The sequence below is a fragment of the Oncorhynchus keta genome, chromosome 9, assembly GCF_023373465.1.
Source record: "Oncorhynchus keta strain PuntledgeMale-10-30-2019 chromosome 9, Oket_V2, whole genome shotgun sequence".
NCBI lineage: Eukaryota > Metazoa > Chordata > Actinopteri > Salmoniformes > Salmonidae > Oncorhynchus > Oncorhynchus keta.
Window position 1 is genome coordinate 23,607,012 of NC_068429.1, and position 13,441 is coordinate 23,620,452.

The window sequence follows — 13,441 nt, forward strand, 5'->3', positions numbered from 1 at the left end:
ATACTGGTCCTCTGTCAGTGGGCTTGTTACTGAATACTGGTCCTCTGTCAGTGGGGTTGTTACTGGTCATACGGGTTGTTCTAGATACTGCTCCTCTGTCAGTGGGGTTGTTCTAGATACTGCTCCACTGTCAGTGGGGTTGTTCTAGATACTGGGTCAGTGGGGTTGTTACTGGCTCCACTACAGTGGTCCTCTGTCAGTGGGGTTGTTACTGGATACTGGTCCTCTGTCAGTGGGGTTGTTACTGGATACTGGTCCTCTGTCAGTGGGGTTGTTACTGGATACTGGTCCTCTGTCAGGGGGTTGTTACTGGATACTGGTCCTCTGTCAGTGTGGGGTTGTTACTGGATACTGGTCCTCTGTCAGTGTGGTTGTTACTGGATACGGGTCCTCTGTCAGGGGGTTGTTACTGGATACTGGTCCTCTGTCAGTGGGCTTGTTACTGAATACTGGTCCTCTGTCAGTCAGGTTGTTACTGGATACTGGTCCTCTGTCAGTGGGGTTGTTACTGGATACTGGTCCTCTGTCAGTGGGGTTATTACTGGATACTGGTCCTCTGTCAGTCAGGTTGTTACTGGATACTGGTCCTCTGTCAGTGGGGTTGTTACTGGATACTGGTCCTCTGTCAGTGGGGGTTGTTACTGGATACTGGTCCTCTGTCAGTGTGGTTGTTACTGGATACGGGTCCTCTGTCAGGGGGTTGTTACTGGATACTGGTCCTCTGTCAGTGGGCTTGTTACTGGATACTGGTCCTCTGTCAGTCAGGTTGTTACTGGATACGGGTCCTCTGTCAGGGGGTTGTTACTGGATACTGGTCCTCTGTCAGGGGTTCAGTTGTTACTGGATACTGGTCCTCTGTCAGGGGGGTTGTTACTGGATACTGGTCCTCTGTCAGTGGGGTTGTTACTGGATACTGGTCCTCTGTCAGGGGGGTTGTTACTGGATACTGGTCCTCTGTCAGGGGGGTTGTTACTGGATACTGGTCCTCTGTCAGGGGGGTTGTTACTGGATACTGGTCCTCTGTCAGTGTGGGGTTGTTACTGGATACTGGTCCTCTGTCAGTGTGGTTGTTACTGGATACGGGTCCTCTGTCAGGGGGGTTGTTACTGGATACTGGTCCTCTGTCAGTGGGGTTGTTACTGGATACTGGTCCTCTGTCAGTGGGGTTGTTACTGGATACTGGTCCTCTGTCAGTGGGGTTATTACTGGATACTGGTCCTCTGTCAGTCAGGTTGTTATTGATACTGGTCCTCTGTCAGTCGTTGTTACATACTGGTCCTCTGTCAGTGGGGTTGTTACTGGATACTGGTCCTCTGTCAGTCAGGTTGTTACTGGATACTGGTCCTCTGTCAGTCGGGTTGTTATTGATACTGGTCCTCTGTCAGTGGGGTTGTGACTGGATACTGGTCCTCTGTCAGGGGGTTGTGACTGGATACTGGTCCTCTGTCAGGGGGTTGTTACTGGATACTGGTCCTCTGTCAGGGGTTGTTACTGGATACTGGTCCTCTGTCAGGGGTTGACTGGTCCTCTGTCAGTGGGTTGTTCTTACTGGTCCTGTCAGTGGGGTTATTACTGGATACGGTCCTCTGTCAGTGGGGTTGTTACTGGATACTGGTCCTCTGTCAGTAGGGTTGTTACTGGATACTGGTCCTCTGTCAGTGGGGTTGTTACTGGATACTGGTCCTCTGTCAGGGGGGTTGTTACTGGATACTGGTCCTCTGTCTACTGGTCCTCTGTCAGTGGGGTTGTTACTGGATACTGGTCCTCTGTCAGTGGGCTTGTTACTGAATACTGGTCCTCTGTCAGTGGTTGTTACTGGATACTGGTCCTCTGTCAGGGGTTGTTACTGGATACGGGTCCTCTGTCAGGGGTGGGGTTGTTACTGGATACTGGTCCTCTGTCAGTGGGCTTGTTACTGAATACTGGTCCTCTGTCAGTCAGGTTGTTACTGGATACTGGTCCTCTGTCAGGGGTTGTTACTGGATACTGGTCCTCTGTCAGTGGGGTTGTTACTGGATACTGGTCCTCTGTCAGTGGGGTTGTTACTGGATACTGGTCCTCTGTCAGTGGGGTTATTACTGGATACTGGTCCTCGTGTCAGTGTGGGGTTGTTACTGGATACTGGTCCTCTGTCAGTGTGGTTGTTACTGGATACGGGTCCTCTGTCAGGGGGGTTGTTACTGGATACTGGTCCTCTGTCAGTGGGCTTGTTACTGAATACTGGTCCTCTGTCAGTCAGGTTGTTACTGGATACTGGTCCTCTGTCAGTGGTGTTGTTACTGGATACTGGTCCTCTGTCAGTCGGGTTGTTATTGATACTGGTCCTCTGTCAGTGGGGTTGTGACTGGATACTGGTCCTCTGTCAGGGGGGTTGTGACTGGATACTGGTCCTCTGTCAGGGGGGTTGTTACTGGATACTGGTCCTCTGTCAGGGGGGTTGTTACTGGATACTGGTCCTCTGTCAGGGGGGTTGTTACTGGATACTGGTCCTCTGTCAGGGGGGTTGTTACTGGATACTGGTCCTCTGTCAGGGGGGTTGATACTGGTCCTCTGTCAGTGTGGTTGTTCTGGGTACTGGTCCTGTCAGTGGGGTTATTACTGGATACGGGTCCTCTGTCAGTGGGGTTGTTACTGGATACTGGTCCTCTGTAAGTAGGGTTGTTACTGGATACTGGTCCTCTGTCAGTGGGGTTGTTACTGGATACTGGTCCTCTGTCAGTGGGGTTGTTACTGATACTGGTCCTCTGTCAGTCGGGTTGTTATTGATACTGGTCCTCTGTCAGTGGGGTTGTTACTGGATACTGGTCCTCTGTCAGTGGGGTTGTTACTGGATACTGGTCCTCTGTCAGTGGGGTTGTTACTGGATACTGGTCCTCTGTCAGTGGGGTTGTTACTGGATACTGGTCCTCTGTCAGTGGGGTTGTTCTGGGTACTGGTCCTGTCAGTGGGGTTGTTACTGGATACTGGTCCTCTGTCAGTCAGGTTGTTACTGGATACTGGTCCTCTGTCAGGGGGTTGTTACTGGATACTGGTCCTCTGTCAGGGGGTTGTTACTGGATACTGGTCCTCTGTCAGGGGGTTGTTACTGGATACTGGTCCTCTGTCAGTGGGGTTGTTACTGGATACTGGTCCTCTGTCAGTGTGGGGTTGTTACTGGATACTGGTCCTCTGTCAGTGTGGGGTTGTTACTGGATACGGGTCCTCTGTCAGGGGGTTGTTACTGGATACTGGTCCTCTGTCAGTGGGCTTGTTACTGAATACTGGTCCTCTGTCAGTCAGGTTGTTACTGGATACTGGTCCTCTGTCAGGGGGGTTGTTACTGGATACGGGTCCTCTGTCAGGGGGTGGGGTTGCTACTGGATACTGGTCCTCTGTCAGTGGGCTTGTTACTGAATACTGGTCCTCTGTCAGTCAGGTTGTTACTGGATACTGGTCCTCTGTCAGGGGGGTTGTTACTGGATACTGGTCCTCTGTCAGTGGGGTTGTTACTGGATACTGGTCCTCTGTCAGTGGGGTTGTTACTGGATACTGGTCCTCTGTCAGTGGGGTTATTACTGGATACTGGTCCTCTGTCAGTGTGGGGTTGTTACTGGATACTGGTCCTCTGTCAGTGTGGTTGTTACTGGATACGGGTCCTCTGTCAGGGGGGGGGGTTGTTACTGGATACTGGTCCTCTGTCAGTGGGCTTGTTACTGAATACTGGTCCTCTGTCAGTGGGGTTATTACTGGATACTGGTCCTCTGTCAGTCGGGTTGTTATTGATACTGGTCCTCTGTCAGTGGGGTTGTGACTGGATACTGGTCCTCTGTCAGGGGGGTTGTGACTGGATACTGGTCCTCTGTCAGGGGGGTTGTTACTGGATACTGGTCCTCTGTCAGGGGGGTTGTTACTGGATACTGGTCCTCTGTCAGGGGGTTGTTACTGGATACTGGTCCTCTGTCAGGGGGGTTGTTACTGGATACTGGTCCTCTGTCAGGGGGGTTGATACTGGATACTGGTCCTCTGTCAGGGGGGTTGATACTGGTCCTCTGTCAGTGTGGTTGTTCTGGGTACTGGTCCTGTCAGTGGGGTTATTACTGGATACGGGTCCTCTGTCAGTGGGGTTGTTACTGGATACTGGTCCTCTGTAAGTAGGGTTGTTACTGGATACTGGTCCTCTGTCAGTGGGGTTGTTACTGGATACTGGTCCTCTGTCAGTGGGGTTGTTACTGGATACGGGTCCTCTGTCAGTCGGGTTGTTATTGATACTGGTCCTCTGTCAGTGGGGTTGTTACTGGATACTGGTCCTCTGTCAGGGGGGTTGTTACTGGATACTGGTCCTCTGTCAGGGGGTTGTTACTGGATACTGGTCCTCTGTCAGGGGGGTTGTTACTGGATACTGGTCCTCTGTCAGGGGGGTTGATACTGGTCCTCTGTCAGTGTGGTTGTTCTGGGTACTGGTCCTGTCAGTGGGGTTATTACTGGATACTGGTCCTCTGTCAGTGGGGTTGTTACTGGATACTGGTCCTCTGTAAGTAGGGTTGTTACTGGATACTGGTCCTCTGTCAGTGGGGTTGTTACTGGATACTGGTCCTCTGTCAGTGGGGTTGTTACTGGATACGGGTCCTCTGTCAGTCGGGTTGTTATTGATACTGGTCCTCTGTCAGTGGGGTTGTTACTGGATACTGGTCCTCTGTCAGTGGGGTTGTTACTGGATACTGGTCCTCTGTCAGTACTGGATACTGGTCCTCTGTCAGTGGGGTTGTTACTGGATACTGGTCCTCTGTCAGTGGGGGGTTGTTACTGGATACTGGTCCTCTGTCAGTCAGGTTGTTACTGGATACTGGTCCTCTGTCAGGGGGTTGTTACTGGATACTGGTCCTCTGTCAGGGGGTTGTTACTGGATACTGGTCCTCTGTCAGGGGGGTTGTTACTGGATACTGGTCCTCTGTCAGTGGGGTTGTTACTGGATACTGGTCCTCTGTCAGTGGGGGTTGTTACTGGATACTGGTCCTCTGTCAGTGTGGGGTTGTTACTGGATACGGGTCCTCTGTCAGGGGGGTTGTTACTGGATACTGGTCCTCTGTCAGTGGGCTTGTTACTGAATACTGGTCCTCTGTCAGTCAGGTTGTTACTGGATACTGGTCCTCTGTCAGGGGGTTGTTACTGGATACGGGTCCTCTGTCAGGGGTGGGGTTGCTTGGATACTGGTCCTCTGTCAGTGGGCTTGTTACTGAATACTGGTCCTCTGTCAGTCAGGTTGTTACTGGATACTGGTCCTCTGTCAGGGGGTTGTTACTGGATACTGGTCCTCTGTCAGTGGGGTTGTTACTGGATACTGGTCCTCTGTCAGTGGGGTTGTTACTGGATACTGGTCCTCTGTCAGTGGGGTTGTTACTGGATACTGGTCCTCTGTCAGTGTGGGGTTGTTACTGGATACTGGTCCTCTGTCAGTGTGGTTGTTACTGGATACGGGTCCTCTGTCAGGGGGTTGTTACTGGATACTGGTCCTCTGTCAGTGGGCTTGTTACTGAATACTGGTCCTCTGTCAGTGGGGTTATTACTGGATACTGGTCCTCTGTCAGTCGGGTTGTTATTGATACTGGTCCTCTGTCAGTGGGGTTGTGACTGGATACTGGTCCTCTGTCAGGGGGTTGTGACTGGATACTGGTCCTCTGTCAGGGGGTTGTTACTGGATACTGGTCCTCTGTCAGGGGTTGTTACTGGATACTGGTCCTCTGTCAGGGGGTTGTTACTGGATACTGGTCCTCTGTCAGGGGTTGTTACTGGATACTGGTCCTCTGTCAGGGGGTTGATACTGGATACTGGTCCTCTGTCAGGGGTTGATACTGGTCCTCTGTCAGTGTGGTTGTTCTGGGTACTGGTCCTGTCAGTGGGGTTATTACTGGATACGGGTCCTCTGTCAGTGGGGTTGTTACTGGATACTGGTCCTCTGTAAGTAGGGTTGTTACTGGATACTGGTCCTCTGTCAGTGGGGTTGTTACTGGATACTGGTCCTCTGTCAGTGGGGTTGTTACTGGATACGGGTCCTCTGTCAGTCGGGTTGTTATTGATACTGGTCCTCTGTCAGTGGGGTTGTTACTGGATACTGGTCCTCTGTCAGTGGGGTTGTTACACTGGTCCTCTGTCAGTGGGGTTGTTACTGGATACTGGTCCTCTGTCAGTGGGGTTGTTACTGGATACTGGTCCTCTGTCAGTGGGTTGTTCTTACTGTCCTGTCAGTGGAGTTATACTGGTCCCTCTGTCAGTCGGGTTGTTACTGGATACTGGTCCTCTGTCAGGGGTTGTTACTGGATACTGGTCCTCTGTCAGGGGGTTGTTACTGGATACTGGTCCTCTGTCAGGGGGGTTGTTACTGGATACTGGTCCTCTGTCAGTGGGGTTGTTACTGGATACTGGTCCTCTGTCAGTGTGGGGTTGTTACTGGATACTGGTCCTCTGTCAGTGTGGGGTTGTTACTGGATACGGGTCCTCTGTCAGGGGGTTGTTACTGGATACTGGTCCTCTGTCAGGGGGCTTGTTACTGGATACTGGTCCTCTGTCAGTCAGGTTGTTACTGGATACTGGTCCTCTGTCAGGGGTTGTTACTGGATACGGGTCCTCTGTCAGGGGTGGGGTTGCTACTGGATACTGGTCCTCTGTCAGTGGGCTTGTTACTGAATACTGGTCCTCTGTCAGTCAGGTTGTTACTGGATACTGGTCCTCTGTCAGGGGGGTTGTTACTGGATACTGGTCCTCTGTCAGTGGGGTTGTTACTGGATACTGGTCCTCTGTCAGTGGGGTTGTTACTGGATACTGGTCCTCTGTCAGTGGGGTTGTTACTGGATACTGGTCCTCTGTCAGGGGGTTGTTACTGGATACTGGTCCTCTGTCAGGGGGTTGTTACTGGATACTGGTCCTCTGTCAGTGTGGGGTTGTTACTGGATACTGGTCCTCTGTCAGTGTGGTTGTTACTGGATACGGGTCCTCTGTCAGGGGGTTGTTACTGGATACTGGTCCTCTGTCAGTGGGCTTGTTACTGAATACTGGTCCTCTGTCAGTCAGGGGTTGTTACTGGATACTGGTCCTCTGTCAGTGGGGTTGTTACTGGATACTGGTCCTCTGTCAGTGGGGTTATTACTGGATACTGGTCCTCTGTCAGTCAGGTTGTTATTGATACTGGTCCTCTGTCAGTCGGGTTGTTACTGGATACTGGTCCTCTGTCAGTGGGGTTATTACTGGATACTGGTCCTCTGTCAGTCAGGTTGTTACTGGATACTGGTCCTCTGTCAGTCGGGTTGTTATTGATACTGGTCCTCTGTCAGTGGGGTTGTGACTGGATACTGGTCCTCTGTCAGGGGGGTTGTGACTGGATACTGGTCCTCTGTCAGGGGGGTTGTTACTGGATACTGGTCCTCTGTCAGGGGGTTGTTACTGGATACTGGTCCTCTGTCAGGGGTTGTTACTGGATACTGGTCCTCTGTCAGTGGGGTTGTTACTGGATACTGGTCCTCTGTCAGTGGGGGTTGTTACTGGATACTGGTCCTCTGTCAGTGGGGGTTGTTACTGGATACTGGTCCTCTGTCAGGGGGTTGTTACTGGATACTGGTCCTCTGTCAGTGGGCTTGTTACTGAATACTGGTCCTCTGTCAGTCAGGTTGTTACTGGATACTGGTCCTCTGTCAGGGGGGTTGTTACTGGATACGGGTCCTCTGTCAGGGGTGGGGTTGTTACTGGATACTGGTCCTCTGTCAGTGGGCTTGTTACTGAATACTGGTCCTCTGTCAGTCAGGTTGTTACTGGATACTGGTACTCTGTCAGGGGGGTTGTTACTGGATACTGGTCCTCTGTCAGTGGGGTTGTTACTGGATACTGGTCCTCTGTCAGTGGGGTTATTACTGGATACTGGTCCTCTGTCAGGGGGTTGTTACTGGATACTGGTCCTCTGTCAGGGGGGTTGTTACTGGATACTGGTCCTCTGTCAGGGGGGTTGTTACTGGATACTGGTCCTCTGTCAGGGGGGTTGTTACTGGATACTGGTCCTCTGTCAGGGGGGTTGATACTGGTCCTCTGTCAGGGGGGTTGTTACTGGATACTGGTCCTCTGTCAGGGGCTTGTTACTGGATACTGGTCCTCTGTCAGTCAGGTTGTTACTGGATACTGGTCCTCTGTCAGGGGGTTGTTACTGGATACTGGTCCTCTGTCAGTGGGGTTGTTACTGGATACTGGTCCTCTGTCAGTGGGGTTGTTACTGGATACTGGTCCTCTGTCAGTGGGGTTATTACTGGATACTGGTCCTCTGTCAGTGTGGGGTTGTTACTGGATACTGGTCCTCTGTCAGTGTGGTTGTTACTGGATACGGGTCCTCTGTCAGGGGGTTGTTACTGGATACTGGTCCTCTGTCAGTGGGCTTGTTACTGAATACTGGTCCTCTGTCAGTCAGGTTGTTACTGGATACTGGTCCTCTGTCAGTGGTGTTGTTACTGGATACTGGTCCTCTGTCAGTCGGGTTGTTATTGATACTGGTCCTCTGTCAGTGGGGTTGTGACTGGATACTGGTCCTCTGTCAGGGGGTTGTGACTGGATACTGGTCCTCTGTCAGGGGTTGTTACTGGATACTGGTCCTCTGTCAGGGGTTGTTACTGGATACTGGTCCTCTGTCAGGGGGTTGTTACTGGATACTGGTCCTCTGTCAGGGGTTGTTACTGGATACTGGTCCTCTGTCAGGGGGTTGATACTGGTCCTCTGTCAGTGTGGTTGTTCTGGGTACTGGTCTGTCAGTGGGGTTATTACTGGATACTGGTCCTCTGTCAGTGGGGTTGTTACTGGATACTGGTCCTCTGTAAGTAGGGTTGTTACTGGATACTGGTCCTCTGTCAGTGGGGTTGTTACTGGATACTGGTCCTCTGTCAGTGGGGTTGTTACTGGATACTGGTCCTCTGTCAGTGGGGTTGTTATTGATACTGGTCCTCTGTCAGTGGGGTTGTTACTGGATACTGGTCCTCTGTCAGTGGGGTTGTTACTGGATACTGGTCCTCTGTCAGTGGGGTTGTTACTGGATACTGGTCCTCTGTCAGTGGGGTTGTTACTGGATACTGGTCCTCTGTCAGTGTGGTTGTTCTGGGTACTGGTCCTGTCAGTGGGGTTATTACTGGATACTGGTCCTCTGTCAGTCAGGTTGTTACTGGATACTGGTCCTCTGTCAGGGGGTTGTTACTGGATACTGGTCCTCTGTCAGGGGGGTTGTTACTGGATACTGGTCCTCTGTCAGGGGGTTGTTACTGGATACTGGTCCTCTGTCAGTGGGGTTGTTACTGGATACTGGTCCTCTGTCAGTGTGGGGTTGTTACTGGATACTGGTCCTCTGTCAGTGTGGTTGTTACTGGATACTGGTCCTCTGTCAGTGTGGGGTTGTTACTGGATACTGGTCCTCTGTCAGTGGGCTTGTTACTGAATACTGGTCCTCTGTCAGTCAGGTTGTTACTGGATACTGGTCCTCTGTCAGGGGGGTTGTTACTGGATACGGGTCCTCTGTCAGGGGGTGGGGTTGCTACTGGATACTGGTCCTCTGTCAGTGGGCTTGTTACTGAATACTGGTCCTCTGTCAGTCAGGTTGTTACTGGATACTGGTCCTCTGTCAGGGGGGTTGTTACTGGATACTGGTCCTCTGTCAGTGGGGTTGTTACTGGATACTGGTCCTCTGTCAGTGGGGTTGTTACTGGATACTGGTCCTCTGTCAGTGGGGTTGTTACTGGATACTGGTCCTCTGTCAGTGTGGGGTTGTTACTGGATACTGGTCCTCTGTCAGTGTGGTTGTTACTGGATACGGGTCCTCTGTCAGGGGGTCCTGGTCCTCTGTCAGTGGGCTTGTTACTGGATACTGGTCCTCTGTCAGTCAGGTTGTTACTGGATACTGGTCCTCTGTCAGTGGGGTTGTTACTGGATACTGGTCCTCTGTCAGTGGGGTTATTACTGGATACTGGTCCTCTGTCAGTCGGGTTGTTATTGATACTGGTCCTCTGTCAGTGGGGTTGTGGCTGGATACTGGTCCTCTGTCAGGGGGTTTTGACTGGATACTGGTCCTCTGTCAGGGGGTTGTTACTGGATACTGGTCCTCTGTCAGGGGGTTATGATTGTTACTGGATACTGGTCCTCTGTCAGGGGGGCCATTGTTACTGGATACTGGTCCTCTGTCAGGGGTTGTTACTGGATACTGGTCCTCTGTCAGGGGGTTGTTACTGGATACTGGTCCTCTGTCAGGGGGGTTGATACTGGATACTGGTCCTCTGTCAGGGGGGTTGATACTGGTCCTCTGTCAGTGTGGTTGTTCTGGGTACTGGTCCTGTCAGTGGGGTTATTACTGGATACGGGTCCTCTGTCAGTGGGGTTGTTACTGGATACTGGTCCTCTGTAAGTAGGGTTGTTACTGGATACTGGTCCTCTGTCAGTGGGGTTGTTACTGGATACTGGTCCTCTGTCAGTGGGGTTGTTACTGGATACGGGTCCTCTGTCAGTCGGGTTGTTATTGATACTGGTCCTCTGTCAGTGGGGTTGTTACTGGATACTGGTCCTCTGTCAGTGGGGTTGTTACTGGATACTGGTCCTCTGTCAGTGGGGTTGTTACTGGATACTGGTCCTCTGTCAGTGGGGTTGTTACTAGATACTGGTCCTCTGTCAGTGTGGTTGTTCTGGATACTGGTCCTGTCAGTGGGGTTGTTACTGGATACTGGTCCTCTGTCAGTGGGGTTGTTACTGGATACTGGTCCTCTGTCAGTGTGGGGTTGTTACTGGATACTGGTCCTCTGTCAGTGTGGGGTTGTTACTGGATACTGGTCCTCTGTCAGGGGGGTTGTTACTGGATACGGGTCCTCTGTCAGGGGGGTTGTTACTGGATACTGGTCCTCTGTCAGTCAGGTTGTTACTGGATACTGGTCCTCTGTCAGGGGGGTTGTTACTGGATACGGGTCCTCTGTCAGGGGGTGGGGTTGCTACTGGATACTGGTCCTCTGTCAGTGGGCTTGTTACTGAATACTGGTCCTCTGTCAGTCAGGTTGTTACTGGATACTGGTACTCTGTCAGGGGGGTTGTTACTGGATACTGGTCCTCTGTCAGTGGGGTTGTTACTGGATACTGGTCCCCTGTCAGTGGGGTTGTTACTGGATACTGGTCCTCTGTCAGTGGGGTTATTACTGGATACTGGTCCTCTGTCAGGGGGGGGTTGTTACTGGATACTGGTCCTCTGTCAGGGGGTTGTTACTGGATACTGGTCCTCTGTCAGTGTGGGGTTGTTACTGGATACTGGTCCTCTGTCAGTGTGGTTGTTACTGGATACGGGTCCTCTGTCAGGCGGGGGGTTGTTACTGGATACTGGTCCTCTGTCAGTGGGCTTGTTACTGAATACTGGTCCTCTGTCAGTCAGGTTGTTACTGGATACTGGTCCTCTGTCAGTGGGGTTGTTACTGGATACTGGTCCTCTGTCAGTGGGGTTGTTACTGGATACTGGTCCTCTGTCAGTCAGGTTGTTATTGATACTGGTCCTCTGTCAGTGGGGTTGTTACTGGATACTGGTCCTCTGTCAGTGGGGTTATTACTGGATACTGGTCCTCTGTCAGTCAGGTTGTTACTGGATACTGGTCCTCTGTCAGTCGGGTTGTTATGATACTGGTCCTCTGTCAGTGGGGTTGTGACTGGATACTGGTCCTCTGTCAGGGGGGTTGTGACTGGATACTGGTCCTCTGTCAGGGGGGTGTTACTGGATACTGGTCCTCTGTCAGGGGGTTGTTACTGGATACTGGTCCTCTGTCAGGGGGTTGTTACTGGATACTGGTCCTCTGTCAGGGGGTTGTTACTGGATACTGGTCCTCTGTCAGTGGGGTTGTTACTGGATACTGGTCCTCTGTCAGTGTGGGGTTGTTACTGGATACTGGTCCTCTGTCAGTGTGGGGTTGTTACTGGATACGGGTCCTCTGTCAGGGGGGTTGTTACTGGATACTGGTCCTCTGTCAGTGGGCTTGTTACTGAATACTGGTCCTCTGTCAGTCAGGTTGTTACTGGATACTGGTCCTCTGTCAGGGGGGTTGTTACTGGATACTGGTCCTCTGTCAGGGGGGGGGTTGCTACTGGATACTGGTCCTCTGTCAGTGGGCTTGTTACTGAATACTGGTCCTCTGTCAGTCAGGTTGTTACTGGATACTGGTACTCTGTCAGGGGGGTTGTTACTGGATACTGGTCCTCTGTCAGTGGGGTTGTTACTGGATACTGGTCCTCTGTCAGTGGGGTTGTTACTGGATACTGGTCCTCTGTCAGGGGGTTGTTACTGGATACTGGTCCTCTGTCAGGGGGTTGTTACTGGATACTGGTCCTCTGTCAGTGGGGGTTGTTACTGGATACTGGTCCTCTGTCAGTGTGGTTGTTACTGGATACGGGTCCTCTGTCAGGGGGGGGGGTTGTTACTGGATACTGGTCCTCTGTCAGTGGGCTTGTTACTGAATACTGGTCCTCTGTCAGTCAGGTTGTTACTGGATACTGGTCCTCTGTCAGTCAGGTTGTTATTGATACTGGTCCTCTGTCAGTCGGGTTGTTACTGGATACTGGTCCTCTGTCAGTGGGGTTATTACTGGATACTGGTCCTCTGTCAGTCAGGTTGTTACTGGATACTGGTCCTCTGTCAGTCGGGTTGTTATTGATACTGGTCCTCTGTCAGTGGGGTTGTGACTGGATACTGGTCCTCTGTCAGGGGGGTTGTGACTGGATACTGGTCCTCTGTCAGGGGGGTTGTTACTGGATACTGGTCCTCTGTCAGGGGGGTTGTTACTGGATACTGGTCCTCTGTCAGGGGGGTTGTTACTGGATACTGGTCCTCTGTCAGGGGGGTTGATACTGGTCCTCTGTCAGGGGTTGATACTGGTCCTCTGTCAGTGTGGTTGTTCTGGGTACTGGTCCTGTCAGTGGGGTTGTTACTGGATACTGGTCCTCTGTAAGTAGGGTTGTTACTGGATACTGGTCCTCTGTCAGTGGGGTTGTTACTGGATACTGGTCCTCTGTCAGTGGGGTTGTTACTGGATACTGGTCCTCTGTCAGTGGGGTTGTTACTGGATACTGGTCCTCTGTCAGTGGGTTGTTCTGGGTACTGGTCCTGTCAGTGGGGTTATTACTGGATACTGGTCCTCTGTCAGTCAGGTTGTTACTGGATACTGGTCCTCTGTCAGGGGGGTTGTTACTGGATACTGGTCCTCTGTCAGGGGGTTGTTACTGGATACTGGTCCTCTGTCAGGGGGGGGGGTTGTTACTGGATACTGGTCCTCTGTCAGGGGGGTTGTTACTGGATACTGGTCCTCTGTCAGGGGGGTTGTTACTGGATACTGGTCCTCTGTCAGGGGGGTTGTTACTGGATACTGGTCCTCTGTCAGGGGGTTGTTACTGGATACTGGTCCTCTGTCAGGGGTTGTTACTGGATACTGGT

General features: G+C 51.8%; 1 long non-coding RNA gene across 1 annotated transcript; it reads left to right on the forward strand.

Moving 5' to 3' along the window:
- The first annotated feature begins 404 nt into the window (after positions 1–404).
- On the forward strand, positions 405–12,843 carry LOC127931809 (uncharacterized). The gene is made up of 3 exons (XR_008143110.1): positions 405–567; positions 7,146–7,243; positions 12,524–12,843. It is a non-coding gene; the product is annotated as an uncharacterized LOC127931809 (long non-coding RNA).
- The last annotated feature ends 598 nt before the right edge of the window (positions 12,844–13,441 follow it).